General features: G+C 50.2%; 1 long non-coding RNA gene across 1 annotated transcript; it reads right to left on the bottom strand.

The window, feature by feature from the left end:
- Window positions 1-444: 444 nt before the first annotated feature.
- On the bottom strand, window positions 445-8664 carry LOC138667320 (uncharacterized). Its single transcript, XR_011318711.1, has 3 exons — window positions 8610-8664; window positions 619-882; window positions 445-542 (listed from the first exon to the last, which is right to left on the bottom strand). It is a non-coding gene; the product is annotated as an uncharacterized lncRNA (long non-coding RNA).
- Between the last annotated feature and the right edge of the window lie 10379 nt (window positions 8665-19043).

Raw genomic sequence — 19043 nt, 5'->3', positions numbered from 1 at the left:
TGCTGTCACAGGATTGGCTGGAAGAGATTGTTAGCAGTTTATCATTTACAAGACATTAGAAGATGAGCATGTATCCTTCCCGTGTACATACACTGCAACAGGTACCAGGGGTGAGTGAATCAACATGCACAGCTGCATAAAGCTAAGAAAATTCCCCCCACCCCCAATTTATATACTCTGACCTCTCGTCAATCTCCCACGACTTGGATACTTCCGATAGGCTCGTCATTCTCCAATCTGTCACCAAAGTCTTCAGGGTCCATAGGGGCTGGAGATCCCGCCACACCGTGGGCACTGACAGTTGGCGACTCTTGGAGCATCCTGTAAAATGATAAACACACACTAGGACGCATATACTTCCTGTGTATATACACCGCAACAGGTGTCAGGGATGAGCGAGGCCAAGAGCACATATATATTCTAACCTCAAGCTGGCTTGGAAATTGCGTTCTCTATCCTGCTCCATAGGGGCTGGAGATTCCTCCGTAGGTGCTTGCTCAGTACTGGTGGAAGGTGTCTGAGTCTCTGCATCTTGGGGAGTCCTGTAAATTATGAAAAGCAAATTGATTACCGGACAAGTAGATATTCGAGGCATAGGTGGACAAATGGGGTACATACCTGGCCGTTGGCTTGTTTAACACAAGGAATCCTCTATTCTCCAGGAAAGGAACCCAGTTCTCTAAGGACCCAAGAGACATTATGTCTTCATAGTTGATGGTCCCTCTCTTTGATGCAATTTTCATGAGGTTCTGCCTCGCGGTTGCCAAAGTAGCTTTTCTCTGGTCGTCCGTGTCAAACTTACCACACCGCCGCCTGAGATGTTTGGCGAGTATGGTTGTTACTCTGTGGCAGATGGGACAGGTCATGGGCATCCTAGACAACCTATAAAAATAGAAATGCAAGGTTTGTAATGCAGGGTTGGAATTATAAAGGCTAAGTCACATTTGTGATAGTAAATTCACACCAAATTTTAAGGTGAAAATTCACATCTACTAATGGCCACTGCTTCACTCTCCCCAGGTCAAGGCAGTCTCCATCTCCTCCTTCATAGCTGATCATGTGACCAGCACCGCCAGGACTCGTGGAAAGTGCAGCAGCATGTCCCCCTGCCCCTTGTAACCAAGTCCCTGATTCCTGGCTGCCCCTTCTGACAGACAGCAGAGGTCGCTCCTGAGTATTTATACTTTGCATTCACCTTTAATAGACATACATGTACCAGAACAGACGAGACCTACACATTTGGATTAGAATTGTGATTATGGCCCTGCTTCTCCAGAACCGCAAGTCGCAGCAACCCAAGCCATAACAGTCAATTGGCTCCCTATGCAGAATGGCAGTCATTTAGGACTGTGAAATTCTTACATCCTCGGCAATAAACTAGAGGAGCTACCCAGACTAGCTACGATATGTGGTTCAAGAGAAATTGACCCAAAACAGTGACACCGCATACCAAAACACTTTACAATGTTTCACTGTTAACCCCTTAGTGATGGAGCCAAATTTTTGAAATCTGACCAGTGTCACTTTATGTGGTAATGACTCTGCAACGCTTCAACAAATCCCAGTGATTCTTATACTGTTTTTTCGTGACACATTATACTTTATGATAATGGTAAATTTAGGTCAATATGTTTTGTGTTTGTTTATAAAAAAAATATCAAAAATTTGAGAAAAATGTAAAAAAAATTAGCAATTTTCAAAATTTGAATGATCATCCCTTTAATCCAGATGGTCATACCACAGCAAACCATTAATAAAAAACATTTCCCACATGTCGGCTTTACATCAGCACCATTTGTAAAATGTCATTTTATTTTGTTAGCATTTTAGGAGGTTTAAAAATGTAGCAGCAATTTTTCATTTTTTTAAGGAAATTGACTAAATTTATTTTTTTTAGGGACTTAGTCATGTTTGAAGTGACTTTAGGGGTCTCAAATATTGGGAAACCAATACCATTTTAAAAACAGCACCCCCTGACATATCAAAAACTGCAGTCAGGCAGTTTATTAACCCTTCAGGTGCTCTACAGGAATTAATGCAAAGTGGTATGACAGAAATGAAAATGTGTATTTTTACCACCTAAATGTCTCTAACTTCTGAACAGGTTACAACAGCCATCAGATGCTAATGCTGCTATTTGGTCATGAATTGCCATGGCAAACATCAGGACCACAAAATCATGATCTGAGGGCACCAATTGGGATGAAGAAGAAGCCCCCACACTCTGTTAACCATATATAATGATGTAGTCACTATTTACAGCAGCATCTAAGGGGTTAAACAAATTTGGACGGTGCAAACACTGATCGTGGCTGATACAGCAAGTTGTCAGCTATAGTGCACAACCGACAGATGCTGGATTGTCACCTGTATGGGGAGGCTATTCTCTAATATCTCAGGTCAGTTAAAAGAGTATTGGCTGTCATTAAGGGGTTAAAGGGATCCTTCATCAGGTTTTTGCTACCTCATCTGAGAGCAGCATAATGTAGGCAGAGAGACTCTGAATTCAATACATTGATGTGTGCCAGAACAGGGTGTTTTCACACCACGTGTGGACCCAGCCAAACACAAACAAACTGTGATCACAGGAGAAAGTGGGAACAACTCATAAACATTAAGATAAACACTGCTGGGCTTAAAGTCAGATTCAGAGGGATAACAGACTCGGTAGTAGCACGACTAAAAAACTCACAATGAATAACTAAAGAAAAAAGGAATGTAGTCAGCTTACCGGTCTTAAGGTACCGTCACACTAGACGATATCGCTAGCGATCCGTGACGTTGCAGCGTCCTCGCTAGCGATATCGTCCAGTGTGACAGGCAGCAGCGATCAGGCCCCTGCTGTGCTGTCGCTGGTCGGGGAAGAAAGTCCAGAACTTTATTTGGTCGCTGGACTCCCCGCAGACATCGCTGAATCGGCGTGTGTGACACCGATTCAGCGATGTCTTCACTGGTAACCAGGGTAAACATCGGGTAACTAAGCGCAGGGCCGCGCTTAGTAACCCGATATTTACCCTGGTTACCAGCGTAAAAAAACAAACAGTACATACTTACATTCAGCTGTCTGTCCCTTGCCGTCTGCTTCCTGCACTGACTGCTGGCCGTAAAGTGAAAGTGAAAGCACAGCACAGCGGTGAGTCACACAGCGGTGACTCACCGCTGTGGCTGTGCTCTGCTTTCACTTTCACTTTACGGCCAGCAGTCAGTGCAGGAAGCAGACGGCAAGGGACAGACAGCTGAATGTAAGTATGTACTGTTTGTTTTTTTACGCTGGTAACCAGGGTAAACATCGGGTTACTAAGCGCGGCCCTGCGCTTAGTTACCCGATGTTTACCCTGGTTACCGGGGACCTCGGGATCGTTGGTCGCTGGAGAGCGGTCTGTGTGACAGCTCTCCAGCGACCAAACAGCGACGCTGCAGCGATCCGGATCGTTGTCGGTATCGCTGCAGCGTCGCTAAGTGTGACGGTACCTTTAGACGAAATCCCCAGACCTACCAACGCCCAGCACGGTTCGGTCATGATCTATGATCTATGAGTAAGACTTCATAGTTGAAACGCGTTGATCCTCCTCACTGGTGTGCCAGGTGTTTGCTATGTAAAGATTTTTCTTGTTGAAGAACTTTTTATCGCTTTAGTTGTCTAATAAAGTCTCACAAAGTCTGAACAGCCTCCACCTCCAGCTGGATCATTTCTCTTTTTGTCTTCATTTGCTGTGGGCGCTCACCCCGAACCGTGCTGGGCGTTGGTAGGTCTGGGGATTTCGTCTAAGACCGGTAAGCTGACTACATTCCTTTTTTCTTTAAACACTGCTGGGGGTTCGAAATATACTTACTCTTTTGCTGAAGATGCCATTGTATCCACTGTGTGTCAAGGCTTGAAGGACCTATGAATAAGCTGCTTGTAAACTTCTCACAAAAGAGACAAGTTCTAAAAATCTATTGCTTACAAGCCTTTTTATTGGCCCCTTATCTAGACTCCTCCCTCCAATGAATCTCAGACTACAGTAGGCTGTGATTGCTTAATGACACATAAGGGCATGTTCTAGAAGAATCTATTCCATACGAGCCTTATCATTGGTCCCCCAGTTGTGCTGGACATCGAGAGGGCGATCTCATTTTTTAACAAGCTAGAGGATTTGAAGCTGACATCCCAGACAATATGCAATTACTTAAAGCATCTGAAGAGGTTCATACACCACCAACTCAGGGCAACAGCGCATGAGAACTGTGAATTATATAATGCCAGTGACTGCGGGGAGTAAGAAGCGGCCATTTTCTTCCGGACTGTGCCCGTCGTTGATTGGTCGTGGCTGTTTTGCGGCAACCAATCAGCGACTTGGATTTCCATGATAGACAGAGGCCGCGACCAATGAATATCCGTGACAGACAGAAGGACAGACGGAAGTACCCCTTAGACAATTATATAGTAGATAACAGAAATCTCATTCCCCCTACTCCATTTTATTATGTGACTTTATACGAGGGTGAAAAAAAAATCTCAGTCCTAAATCAATGGCGTTCTGCACAGGGAGCAAATTGATCGTATCTCCATGGCAGTGGCATACAGACACTAGATATTTCAGGTGGTGGGAGGACAGACTCTCCCACAAATATTAAGACCTCCCGTGACCAGCTGAGACTTGGGATTCCAGAGACATTGGCCCCAAACAGCGACCCTCCATCCAAAAGATTCCAATGCATGCCTAGGAGAAAAAAACATGCCAAAACTCTGGGGGTCACCGCTCGGCGGTCATAGGTCCTGCACGCTAGCCCTTTAAGGGGAAGAAAACCCAGGGGTCTTCCTTGGCTTTCATCCCCTAAAATGTCTAGTGTCTGTGTGCTTAGGCTGTGGAGCTATCCAGCAAAAATATGAAAATGTCGGCCATTGTGACAGGGAACAGGGGGTATAATTTTTTTTCCCCCCAAGCGTGTGATATGTCAATCGTATAGAGAATTTCACCAGGAAAACAAAGGTGTGCTTGTTTTCTGCACAATGTCGTTCTCGATTCAATGCAGCATTTCACCTTTAATTCATTGAAGGGAGGACTATAAATGGGGGACCATTGTGCTGTATACTACGTCGCTGGGCAATATACTATGTGCCTGTGCTGTATACTACGTCACTGGGCAATATACTACGTAGCTGGGCAATATACTACGTGACTGGGCAATATACTACGTGACTGGGCAATATACTACGTGACTGGGCAATATACTACGTGACTGGGCAATATACTACGTGACTGGGCAATATACTACGTGACTGGGCAATATACTATGTGGCTGGGCAATATACTACGTGGCTGGGCAATATACTAAGTGGCTGGGCAATATACTACGTCGCTGTGCAATATCCTACGTCGCTGGGAAATATACTACGTGACTGGGCAATATACTACGTGGCTGGGCAATATACTACGTGGCTGGGCAATATACAAAGTGACTGGGCAATATACTATATGGCTGGGCAGTATACTACGTCGCTGTGCAATATACTACGTCGCTGGGCAATATACTACGTGGCTCTGTGCTGTATACTACGTGGCTGAGCAATATACTACGTGACTGGGCAATATACAAGGTGTGCTTGTTTTCTGCACAATGTTTGTCGTTCTCGATTCAATGCAGCATTTCACCTTTAATTCATTGAAGGGAGGACTATAAATGGGGGACCATTGTGCTGTATACTACGTCGTTGGGCAATATACTACGTGACTGGGCAATATACTACGTGGCTGGGCAATATACTACGTGGCTGGGCAATATACTACGTGGCAGGGCAATATACTACGGGGACATGCATATTCTAGAATACCCGATGCGTTAGAATCGGGCCACCATCTAGTGGTTCATAAATGTGTTTTTTTGCACCTGATTGTATGAGTTCTATTTTATTCCATCATTATGAAGGTCACTGACCACTTTTAAAGCACTAAAATTGAGAAAATTAGATATGCACGGCCCCTGAATTCCTTAAGGTACCTTCACACTGAGCAACTTTAGAATAATAACGATAGCGATCCGTGACGTTGCAGCGTCCTGGATAGCGATATCGTTGTGTTTGACACGCAGCAGCGATCAGGATCCTGCTGTGACATCGCTGGTCGGAGCTAGAAGGCCAGAACTTTATTTAGTCGCTGGATCACCCGCTGACATCGCTGAATCGGCGTGTGTGACGCCGATCCAGCGATGTCTTCACTTGTAACCAGGGTAAACATCGGGTTACTAAGCGCAGGGCCGCACTTAGTAACCCGATATTTACCCTGGTTACCATTGTAAATGTAAAAAAAAAACCACTACATACTTACATTCCGGTGTCTGTCGCGTCCCCCGGCGTCCGCTTCCCTGCACTCCTCCTGCATACTGTGTCAGCGCCGGCCGGCCGTAAAGCAGAGCACAGCGGTGACGTCACCACTCTGCTTTCCGGCCGGCGCTTACACAGTGCAGGGAAGCGGACGCCGGGGACGCAACGGACACCGAAATGTAAGTATGTAGTGGTTTTTTTTTTTTACATTTACAATGGTAACCAGGGTAAATATCGGGTTACTAAGTGCGAGGAGTGAGGGAAAATAGTGTAGTGATCGGAAAATAACAGATGTGAGGTCGAAATGACAAGTGTTAGGCGGGAATGAGAGGAGTGAGGGAGAAAATGAGAGGTGTGAGGGAGAAAATGAGAGATGTGAGGGGGAAAATTAAAGATGTGATTGGGAAAATGAGAGGCGTGATGGGAAAATAAGAGAAGTGACGTGCTATAACTAACCACAGATATTTACTATGCCCAGGCAACGCCGGGCTCTTCAGCTAGTATATATATATAAGCAAAAATTGGAACAGCATCTACAAAATACCTGATGGAGTGCAGAGCTTTCCCAGCCAGTAGTCCAATGACTTCTAACAATATAGGAAAAAAAGAAAAGCAGCACAAAAAATAAAGAAAAAGTGTGGACTTTATTGCCTGAATGGCGTTACAACGTTTCGGATACAAGATCCTTTATATATATATATATATATATATATATATATTTTAAACTGTGTATTGGGCATCACAATTACACATATCCAGCAATTATGGTACACTGCGTACCAGGCCGAAAGAAGCAAGGCCATGCTTGTCTCTGTCGGTATATAATATGGTGCTGGATTTTGCAGAAATGACCATAATTAAGGCGTTTCCATTGTCCATCTATTAGGCCGGCGTCACACTAGCGAGTTTTACGGACGTATGAGAGGGGCAGAAAATACGGATTGTATACGGTACAATGATTCTCTATGGCCCTGCTCCTATCTGCCGTATTTTATTGTTCCGTATTATACGGTCTTCTACGGCCATAGAAAATCGCAGCATGCTGCGTTTGTCACCGTATTGCGCAAAAAATATGCCAATGAAAGTCTATGGGGGCGAGAAAAATACGGATTATAAACGGACAAACAGTATGACTTGCGAGAAATATGCAGCGGTGTTCTATAGAAAAGCTGGCAATTCAGCGTAATGTCATGGCAGGTCTTTGTAGCGCAGGCGCAGGGCCTGTGATGACGTCGCGGTCACATGACCGTGACGTCATGGCAGGTCCTTCTCGCACAGGGCCTGTGATGACGTCGCGGTCACATGACCGTGACGTCATGGCAGGTCCTTCTCCCATACCATCTTTGCCACCGGAACCTGCAACGGAAGATGGCGGCCGGCGCGAGCGACCACGGAGGGTGAGTATAGCAGGTTTTTTTTTATTATTATTATTTTTAACATTACATTTTTTACTATTGATGCCGCATAGGCAGCGTCAATAGTAAAAAGTTGGGGACACACAGAGTTAATAGCGGCAATAACTGAGCACGTTACCCACGGCATAACGCGGTCCATTACCGCCGGCATTAACCCTGTGTTAGCGGTGACCGGAGGGGAGTATGCGGGCGACAGGCACTGACTGCGGGGAGTAAGGAGCGGCCATTTTCTTCCAGACTGTGCCCGTCACTGATTGGTCGCGGTAGCCATGACAGGCAGCTTCCGAGACCAATCAGCGAATGAATAACCGTGACAGAAGGACAGACAGACAGACGGAAGTGACTCTTAGACAATTATATAGTAGATACATATATATTTTAAAGCCGAGTATTTGGCATCAAAATTACATATATCCAGCAATTATGGCAAACTGTGAACCAGGCCAAAAGAAGCAAGCCATGCTTGTCTCTGTCGGTGGATAATGGGGTGCTGGATTTTGCAGAAATTACCATAATTAAGGCGTTTCCTTTGTCTATCTATTATAGGTGTAAAATGAGCCATGTGAAAAGAAATCTCCACTCCTGCCGTAACCGTTTTAGTGGGCTACCACTGGAAGGGGCCATCTCCAAGTGGCCACCCAACAATTATCACCCAACATCCTATGGGAAACGACAGTCTCGCCAGTCCTTTGGTCACAGCTAAGTGGAGCACCCCCAGACACAGGGCCACGAGTTCTCGATACCGAGCCCCTCAGTCTCTGAATTGGGGTCGTCACAGTGGCTAGACCTGGTCCGTGACTCTGCTAAGGGGCGCCCAATGAAAGGTGATGGTGTGATGCGTGGTGCGAGGCGCGATGAATAACAAGGACACAGGGTTGCAGTCTCTTTACCTCTTTACTGAAGGCTTTGGGATCCGCAATCCAGAGCACTGCTAACAGGGCTGGCTGAGACCGGACGGTCCGAAGGCACATCTAGAGTTTCCTTTGCAGGTGGAAATCAGTGCTTACCCACTAGCGCCTGTGTGTTGTAGTCCTTCCCTGCTGAGCACCACGGGACAGTCCTCACAACTGTTGTGTCTGTGTTTGTTGTTCTTTCTCTCTCTCTTCGTCCCCCAGATGACATGGTTAGGACGCACCCGTATGACGGGTAGGCCTGGAGTTATTCTGGGACCCTAGAGACGCCCCTCTCCCACAGTTGCCTCCCTTGTCTGCTTAGGTGATTTAGGTGAGACAGCCAACCTATAATTAACTGTCCTGCCGTGTTGAAGTAATGCGTAAAGTCTCTTACTTTCTTGGTGCTCCGGCCACCGCTATGCGCCTCAGAAGGATGTTGCCTCGGTCTCACGGCACGACTCCTACTGGCTCTATCTCCTTTACACTGTGATCCCGCTTCTCACTTCTCCACAATCAACTTCGCTTCTTGTCCTTTCTTAGAATACCGCCGCCAGGTAGTGCAGGGGCGGCTCTGTAACGATCTGTTCTCTTTTCTAGACCGCTGTCAGGATCCCACCCCTGACAGGTCCTCTCTCGAACTCTCCCGGGCTCTTTCTGTCTAACTTCCTGTCCAACCCGCAGTTTTACCAGAGTGTGAAGAGTGGCCTACTAGATAGAACCACTCCACCTGGTGGCCGGAGTGTGAAGTGTCATGTGTGTTTGTGATACCTGGTCAGAACTCCTTTAGTGCCATCAGACGTACCATCACTCCTCTTAGCGGCAGAGTGTCATACTGCAATGACTAGATCTCTGGGGCGCTGCACTAAGCACCCCTCCATATGGAGCTTCTTGGAAACTGCATGTGCAGTGTAGGGACTTGAGGGTACCCTCAAAAATTAGAGTAGGGGTGGCCCTTCTGGGCCCTTTTGACAGATTTTTGAGGAATCTTCTCTAGGCCGCACAGCAAAGCTCTGAAAACACCCGACAATTGCAGCCATTTTACAACTCCAGTCATTTGGCATTGAATGTGGCACTGTGCTTCCAAGCTGATTAGGTGAACTATTGCAAGCCCCAGCATGTGCCATTTGCTCTAAAAAAACACAACACCCCCTCTGCTATGGCCAGCAAAAGTTGGGTCTCCGAGTGGCAGCCTCGCATACATCACCCAAAATCCTACAGAAAGTGCCATCAAGTGCCATCAACTGCACTGCACCGCTAGACTTACGGCCATCGCACAAACACCCTTTGCTTCACGGACGTCAATCCAGCGTCTTCAGATTTTGGAAAAAAAATCCTCTTTGAAGAGAGACCTGGTGTAAGACAGTGAGAGCTTCCCTTCAGTTTTACTGAATGTTTTTGGGATAAAAACAAGGGATTAGAAAGACTCCAATTATTGCACGGCAACACAACATTTCATGACCATGACGCCATTGTATTTTACTGCACAGACCTCAACCCAGTTTCTAAAAGTGCAAAAAAGTCCCCCCATCCCCATGAAGCCCCCCTCAGCTTTCCATTTTTCACAACCTGACCCCAGGCTCTGACAGCTTCTGACAACCCGCCCCAGGCTCCCTACTTCCTCTGACAACCTGCCCCCAGGTTCCGAATGCCTCTGAGAACCTGGCCCAGGCAACCTACTGCCTCTGACAACCTGACCCCAGGCTCCGACAGCCTCTGACAACCTGGCCCAGGCTCCCTACTGCCTCTGACAACCTGCCTCCAGGTTCAGAATGCCTCTGACAACCTGCCCCAGGCTCCCTACTGCCTCTAATAACCTGACCCAGGCTCTTCCAGCCTCTAACAACCTGCCCCCAGTCTCTGACCGCTTCTGACAACCTGCCCCCGGGCTCCGACAGCCTCTGACAACCTGCCCCGAGCAATTCCAGCCTCTGACAATCTGCCCCGGGCAATTCCAGCCTCTGACAACCTGCCATGGGCAATTCCAGCCTCTGACAACCTGCTCAGGCTCCGATCACTTCTGACAACTAGCCCCTAGGCTCCGACCGCTTCTGACAACCTGCCCCCAGCCTCTGACATCCTCTGACATCCTGCCCTGGGCTCTTCCAGCCTCTGACAACCTGCCCTGGGCTCTTCCAGCCTCTGACAACCTGCCCCCAGCCTCCAACAGCCTCTGACAACTTGCCCCGGGCTCTTCCAGCCTCTGACAACCTGCTCCGGGCTCTTCCAGCCTCTGACAACCTGCTCAGGCTCTGATCGCTTCTGACAACCTGCCCCCAGGCACCGACCGCTTCTGACAAGCTTCCCCCAGGCTCCGACAGCCTCTGGCAACCTGCCCCGAGCAATTCCAGCCTCTTACAACCTGCCCCGGGCAATTCCAGCCTCTGACAACCTGCCATGGGCAATTCCAGCCTCTGACAACCTGGTCAGGCTCCGATCACTTCTGACAACTTGCCCCTAGGCTCCGACCGCTTCTGACAACTTGCCCCCAGCCTCCGACAGCCTCTGACATCCTGCGCCGGGCTCTTCCAGCCTCTGACAACCTGCCCTGGGCTCTTCCAGCCTCTGACAACCTGCCCCTTGGCTCCAACAGCCTCTGACAACCTTCCCCGGGCTCTTCCAGCCTCTGACGACCTGCTCAGGCTCCGATCGCTTCTGACAACCTGCCCCCAGGCACCGACCGCTTCTGACAACCTTCCCCCAGGCTCCAACAGCCTCTGGCAACCTGCCCCGAGCAATTCCAACCTCTTACAACCTGCCCCAGGCAATTCCAGCCTCTGACAACCTGCCCTGGGCAATTCCAGCCTCTGACAACCTGCCCCAGGCTCCTACATCCTCTGACAACCTGCCCCGGGCTATTCCAGTCTCTGACAACCTGCCCCCAGGCTCTGACCGCTTCTGACAACCTGCCCTGGGCAATTCCAACCTCTGACAACCTGCCCTGGGCAATTCCAGCTTCTGACAACCTTCCCCCAGGCTCCGACCGCTTCTGACAACCTGCGCCAGGCAATTCCAGCCTCTGACAACCTGTCCCGGGCAATTCCAGCCTCTGACAACTTTCCTCCAGGCTCCGACAGCGTCTGACAACCTGCCCCGGGCTCTTCTAGCCTCTGACAACCTGCCCCCAGGCTCCGACCGCTTCTGACAACTTGCCCCCAGGCTACGATGCAGCACCCCAGGGTCCTGGTCGTTGCAGTAATGTCATTCTTCCACCAGGGGGAGTGATGTTATGTCTGAAGGCAATAAAGGAGATCACTTTACCTGGTATCACAAACCACACAACACACTTCACACTCCAGTCCATCAGTGGGAGCTATGCTCCTATTTAGTAGGGCACTCTTCACAATTAGGTAAAACTGGTGGTCTGGATAGGAAGTTAGGCAGAAGCGAGCTGGGTTTCACCCAGTGAGCAGCTATCTGAACTCCACTCAGGTAGTGGGTCCCTGACAGGGGTGGGATCCTGTCGGAGGCCTAGACAGAAGGCCACAGAGCTGCGCCTGCCCCACATGCGGCAGCATCCAAAGAAAGAGACATTGAGGGGAATTGCGTTGCAGAGAGTGAGAAACGAAGTCATAGCACAAGGGGAGGAAACCAGAAGGAGTTCGGCCCTGCAACAGGCTGCCTCCTTCTGAGGTGCAGAATCCGGTAGCCGGAACACCGAGGGATTCATCGTCTCCAAGCCTGGCTCCAGAGACCGGTAGAACAGCTAATTCCATATTAGTTGCCCGACCTTTTACCCAGGAGGCATGGTGGCAACTTGTCGAGGCTGGGGCATGCTAGAGTCCCTGTAAAAAGCCTCAGGCCATCAGTCATACGGGTTTGTCCTATCCTATCCATAAGGGGGACAGAGAGAAAGAGATATTACATCTACAATAGTTGTGAGGACCTCACCGAGAAGCTCAGCAGGGAGGGACTACAACACTCAGGCGCTAGAGGAAGGTTACTGATTTCCACCTGGATAAGTGGACTCTGGATTTGCCTTCAGACCGGCCGGACTCTGCCTGCCCTGTGATCTGGTGCTCTAGACTGTGGACACTGAAGCCTTCAGTAAAGGTAAAGAGACTGCAACCTTGTGTCCTTGTTATTCACTGCGCCTCACACCATCCATCATCTACTCACTGGGAAGCCCTGGGGACATACTTCACCTGTGGGAAGGTATACCATCTAGCTGCCATAACATCATCCCAGCGGACCCCTAAGCAGCGTCAGTCATCCTGACCATATACCACAGGTGGTGTCATGAACATTATCCCTTTAAAGACCTTTCCCCCAGGGCCACGGACCGGGTCAGCCACCGTGACATCCCCCTTGAGAACCAAAGGGCCCAGTACCAAGTTCCCCTAGCCCTTGGGGTGGGCTCCGACAATTTTGGCGTCACGAACAGGATCTACTTAAGCCTGAAAATCAGGTCATGTGCGCCTAAGAACTGTGCCAGAATCGTATTTGAACTGTGATTTGCTTAAAGGGAACCTGTCACCCCGAAATTCGCGGGTGAGGTAAGCCCACCGGCATCAGGGGCTTATCTACAGCATTCTGTAATGCTGTAGATAAGCCCCCGATGTAACCTAAAAGAGGAGAAAAAGATGTTATATTATACTCACCCAGGGGCGGTCCCGCTGATGGTCAGGTCAAACGGGCGTCTCCGGTCCGCTGCGGCGCCTCCCATCTTCATTACAAGATGTCCTCTTCTGATCTTCAGCCACGGCTCCGGTGCAGGCGTACTTTGCTCTGCCCTGTTGAGGGCAGACAAAGTACTGCAGTGCGCAGGCACCGGGCCTCTGACCGTTCCAGGGCAGAGCAAAGTACGCCTGCGCCGGAGCCGTGGCTGAAGATCAGAAGAGGACGTCTTGTAATGAAGATGGGAGGTGCCGCAGCGGACCGGAGACACCCGTTTGACCTGACCAGCAGCGGGACCGCCCCTGGGTGAGTATAATATAACGTCTTTTTCTCCTCTTTCAGGTTACATCGGGGTCTTATCTACAGCATTACAGAATGCTGTAGATAAGCCCCTGATGCCGGTGGGCTTACCTCACCCGCGATTTTCGGGGTGACAGGTTCCCTTTAAAGACTGTGTATTGCCATTTGCCGCCAAAATTCCAGAAAAAAAACCGCCGCCATTACAGCGCCACGAGGAGCGCAGAAGAAGACGAAGGGCGTGTCGTCATGGGCGTGAACGAACTGAGAAGCACGAAAAGTAATGGCCACCCAGTCCAAATATCTCTGTACCTTGAGGACGTGTCTGTCAGCAGCTGAGATCCGCCTCCTGATCCTCAAAGGCAGGCGGAGACCAAGAATAAGAAACCTCCCACCAGGGGTGGATTAAGGGTAGCCAGGGCCCCGGGCTGTTCACACACTGTGGGCCCCCCCGGTCATGTGACGGGGGTCATGTGACGGGGGTCATGTGACGGGGGTCATGTGACGGAGGTCATGTGACGGGGGTCATGATATACCCGAACCAGATTATTCCAGAAAAATGGCCGGGCCCTACTCTACTGTAACCTATTAAATATTTGTTAAAATCGGCAATACAATTTAGGTATATCTTGACCAATAATATCACATACAAGGAACAAATACCACCGCACCGTGACCAGACCACAAATTACAACCACAGTGATCGAATAATATCACATACAAGGAACAAATACCACCGCACTATGTCAAGACCACATATTACCACTTGGTGACCAAATAGCACATACAAGGGACAAATACCACAACACCATTTCCAGACCACATATTACCACCACATAGTGACTGAGTACCACAATACTGATCAGTAACAAAAAAACAAAAAACACAATACTATCACCATAAGTGCCAGTATTCACAGGAGATCTATACTTAGTATGCAGTGTCTGTATAGAGGTAATACAGTGATCACTGGTGACATTGTACACAGGACCTTTGTATATAGTATACAGTGTATAGTGTCAGTGTATAGGTAACACTGACTCACCAGTGATGTCTCTAGGTGAACTCCATCTTTCATCCAGCACAGACCGCCATCATTTCTTCCAGCCAGGACTCGTTTCTGCAGGAAATAACACAGTTATCTCGAGCTCCACTTGCAGAACACATTACTTAATTTTTCACAACTTCTACATTACACCACATGAAGAAGAAAAGGCGATATAGTGTCACTCTGCATAATAACAGGACCGCCCCCCCATTTAAAACAGTATACTCAAAAAATAAAATAAATACATCACTGCAGTAATAATATCCCTTAATTAGCCCCTATGGTAATAATATTCCCCACCCTGGCTCCGTTTATCTCATTCCTGGCTCCAGCCATATGTTCTCCCATCCTGCACTCATGAGTATCCATTCTACACCATATGATCTCCCCATCCTGCCCCATCTGTCTCCATCGTATCCATCCTGCCCCATGATCCAATCCTGCCCCATGTCTCCAATCATGCCCCGTGTCTACATTCTGCCCATGCCTCCAGTCCTGCCCCCAGTGTGTCCAGCATATTATCCCCAGTGTGTCCAGCAATCTGCCCCAGTATGTCCAGCATATTGCCCCCAGACAGTGTGTCCAGCAATCTGCCCCAGTGTGTCCAGCATATTACCACCAGTGTGTCCAGCAATCTGCCCCAGTGTCTCCAGCATTGCCCCAGTGTGTCCAGCAATCATCTGCCCCAGTGTATCCAGCATTGCCCCAGTGTGTCCAGCAATCATCTGCCCCAGTGTCTCCAGCAATCTGCCCCAGTGTCTCCAGCAATCTGCCCCCAGTGTCTCCAGCAATCTGCCCCCAGTGTCTCCAGCAATCTGCCCCCAGTGTGCCTCCAATCTGCCCCACTGTCTCCAGCAATCTGCCCCACTGTCTCCAGCATTCTGCCCCACTGTCTCCAGCATTCTGCCCCACTGTCTCCAGCATTCTGCCCCACTGTCTCCAGCATTCTGCCCCACTGTCTCCAGCAATCTGCCCCACTGTCTCCAGCAATCTGCCCCACTGTCTCCAGCATTGCCCCCAGTGTGTCCTCCAATCTGCCTCACTGTCTCCAGCATTGCCCCCAGTGTGTCCTCCAATCTGCCCCAGTGTCTCCAGCATTGCCCTTAGTGTGTCCTCCAATCTGCCCCAGTGTCTCCAGCATTGCCCCCCCCCCCAGTGTGTCCTCCAATCTGCCTCACTGTCTCCAGCATTCTGCCCCACTGTCTCCAGCAATCTGCCCCACTGTCTCCAGCAATCTGCCCCACTGTCTCCAGCATTCTGCCCCACTGTCTCCAGCAATCTGCCCCACTGTCTCCAGCAATCTGCCCCACTGTCTCCTCTCCAGCATTGCCCCCAGTGTGTCCTCCAGCATTGCCCCCCAGTGTGTCCTCCAGCAATCTGCCCCACTGTCTCCAGCATTGCCCCACTGTCTCCAGCATTGCCCCCAGTGTGTCCTCCAATCTGCCCCACTGTCTCCAGCATTGCCCCCAGTGTGTCCTCCAATCTGCCCCAGTGTCTCCAGCTTTGCCCCCCAGTGTGTCCTCCAGTCTGCCCCACTGTCTCCAGCATTGCCCCCAGTGTGTCATCCAATCTGCCCCAGTGTCTCCAGCTTTGCCCCCCAGTGTGTCCTCCAGTCTGCCCCACTGTCTCCAGCATTGCCCCCAGTGTGTCCTCCAATCTGCCTCACTGTCTCCAGCATTGCCCCCAGTGTGTCCTCCAATCTGCCCCAGTGTCTCCAGCATTGCCCTTAGTGTGTCCTCCAATCTGCCCCAGTGTCTCCAGCATTGCCCCCCCCCAATGTGTCCTCCAATCTGCCTCACTGTCTCCAGCATTCTGCCCCACTGTCTCCAGCAATCTGCCCCACTGTCTCCAGCAATCTGCCTCACTGTCTCCAGCATTCTGCCCCACTGTCTCCAGCAATCTGCCCCACTGTCTCCAGCAATCTGCCCCACTGTCTCCTCTCCAGCATTGCCCCCAGTGTGTCCTCCAGCATTGCCCCCCAGTGTGTCCTCCAGCAATCTGCCCCACTGTCTCCAGCATTGCCCCACTGTCTCCAGCATTGCCCCCAGTGTGTCCTCCAATCTGCCCCACTGTCTCCAGCATTGCCCCCAGTGTGTCCTCCAATCTGCCCCAGTGTCTCCAGCTTTGCCCCCCAGTGTGTCCTCCAGTCTGCCCCACTGTCTCCAGCATTGCCCCCAGTGTGTCCTCCAATCTGCCCCAGTGTCTCCAGCTTTGCCCCCCAGTGTGTCCTCCAGTCTGCCCCACTGTCTCCAGCATTGCCCCCAGTGTGTCCTCCAATCTGCCCCAGTGTCTCCAGCATTGCCCCCCAGTGTGTCCTCCAGTCTGCCCCACTGTCTCCAGCATTGCCCCCAGTGTGTCCTCCAATCTGCCCCAGTGTCTCCAGCATTGCCCCCCACTCCCCCAGTGTGTCCACCGATAACTGATCCAAAAAAAAAAAAAAAAACAAGCAGTCTCCTCACCTGTCCGCGCTCCAGGCGGCGAGCTCCCTGCAGCAGCGCACACTCGCCGGCGACTGACAATGACGTCAGACGCCGGCGACGTGTGCGCTGCGGCCGACATCAGCCGCCAGCCTCCAATTGGCTGGCGGCTGTTGTTGTTAACTATTGATGTGCGGGCGCGCGCCCGCACATCAATAGGAAACCGCCGCAGCGCTGCAAGGGGCCCGATGAGCAGATGAGAAGGGGCCCGATGCGGACCCCCTCTCTCTGCCCACCGGGTCCGGGGGACACATAAATGCCGGCGGCCGGCACCGCACCGCATTCACAGATCATTATCAGAAGGTCAATCTGCGGTAGCCCAGGGCCCCCCCAGACCACTGGGCCCTGGGCTACCGCCCATATTGACCCTCTGATAATCCGCCCCTGCCGCCCACGGAGAAGAGAGCGGGAAAAGGACAAGGAAAGAGCCAGCCACTTGGGAGACGCCATGGCCAGCCGCCCGGCACCAGAGCGTGTGTTCGGAACAGAGGACTCCCCCAGCTACCCGGAGAGGCGCCGCAACCAAGCCTCCACCACTGATGCTGACTCCCTGCAGGTCGGGATGGAAGAACTGATTGACCAGCTCCTGCAGCTGCGGGCAACCACCAAGGCAGTATACCGTGCCGCGCCTGCGGAGGACCCACCGGCACCGCCACCAACTAATAATAATAATCTTTATTTATATAGCGCCAACATATTCCAGAGCGCTTTACAGTTTAACAGTTTCAAACACAACAGTCATGGGTAACAACGTTAACAATACAATAAAGCAAAATAGGACGACCCTGCTCGTGAGAGCTTACAATCTTCAATGAGGTGAGGGAGATACAAAGTACAGGTGTGTATTTACAATGACGTATTTACAATGGTGGTCCAGTCATCTTCAGGAGGTGGGGGGTAGATGGAGATAGTGAATGGGCTACACATACAAACATAAAATGACTTTGATTAGTTAACGTGGTAGGCCACTCTGAACAAATGTGTTTTGAGCGAGCGCCTAAAACTATGCAAGTTGTGGATGGTCCTAATATCTTGGGGTAGAGCATTCCAGAGGATTGGCGCAGCGCGGGAGAAGTCTTGGAGTCGGGAGTGGGAGGTACGGATTAGTGCAGAGGTTAGCCGAAAGTCATTTGCAGAGTGCAGCGGTCGGCTAGGCCGATAGACCGAAATGAGGGAGGAGATGTATTGGGGTGCCGCACTGTGGAGAGAGTTGTGGATGAGAACAACCAACCAACGCCGCTTCCTACACCGCTGCAGGAGCCGCTGCCAGCACCGCCGCAGATGCCGTCATCAGCAGAGTCGACCGACACCGAAGACCCCGCTGTTGCAGGTAAGAACGCTGACCCTGCCCCAGTGACCGAAGACTCGCTGATAGGCCCCGTAGTAGCGCCACCTGCTGCCACAAATAAGACAAACGACATTACCCCCTAGTCCCTGAACTAGTGGGTCCCAACACCACCACTACTGTGTGCATCATTACTACAACCAATGCTGACATCCGTACCCAAACCACTAATGACTTGACCACTACATGAACTGTCAACACTACCGAAACTGTAGTGGCTACTGAGCAAACTCAAATGGTAGCCTGTGCTAAGGCTACCTCTGAACAGAACACTGCGGGTACTCAGACCCCCACCTGGAGCGAAGGAGCTCCCTACATAGCACCTGGTAGCCACCAGTACCCAGCAGGACTACCTCCGCCGGTACTACCTCCAGAGTTATTCAAATAAACCTCGAAACCCTGAAGAAGGAATGTAAATAGTTCTTAAAACATTTTCCTTGCTGCTTTTCAAGTTTAAACCCGTCCAGGGTTATGCCTTAAAGGGATCCCCTGTTTAAAGGGATCCTATGTTTGTTTGTACCAGTTTGTATCAGTTTTGCCAAAGTTCATCGTTGCTTTAAAGACTGCAGGATCATGGATGGTGAATGATTCCTGAACAGCTTGTATATAGTTTGCACCTTCTTAAAGGTGCTTCCTTCTGGTTTTACAAA

Source organism: Ranitomeya imitator, chromosome 2, assembly GCF_032444005.1.
Source record: "Ranitomeya imitator isolate aRanImi1 chromosome 2, aRanImi1.pri, whole genome shotgun sequence".
Lineage (NCBI taxonomy): Eukaryota > Metazoa > Chordata > Amphibia > Anura > Dendrobatidae > Ranitomeya > Ranitomeya imitator.
The sequence above is the reverse complement of the archived record's forward strand: the minus strand, read 5'-3'. Positions and strand labels throughout refer to the sequence as shown.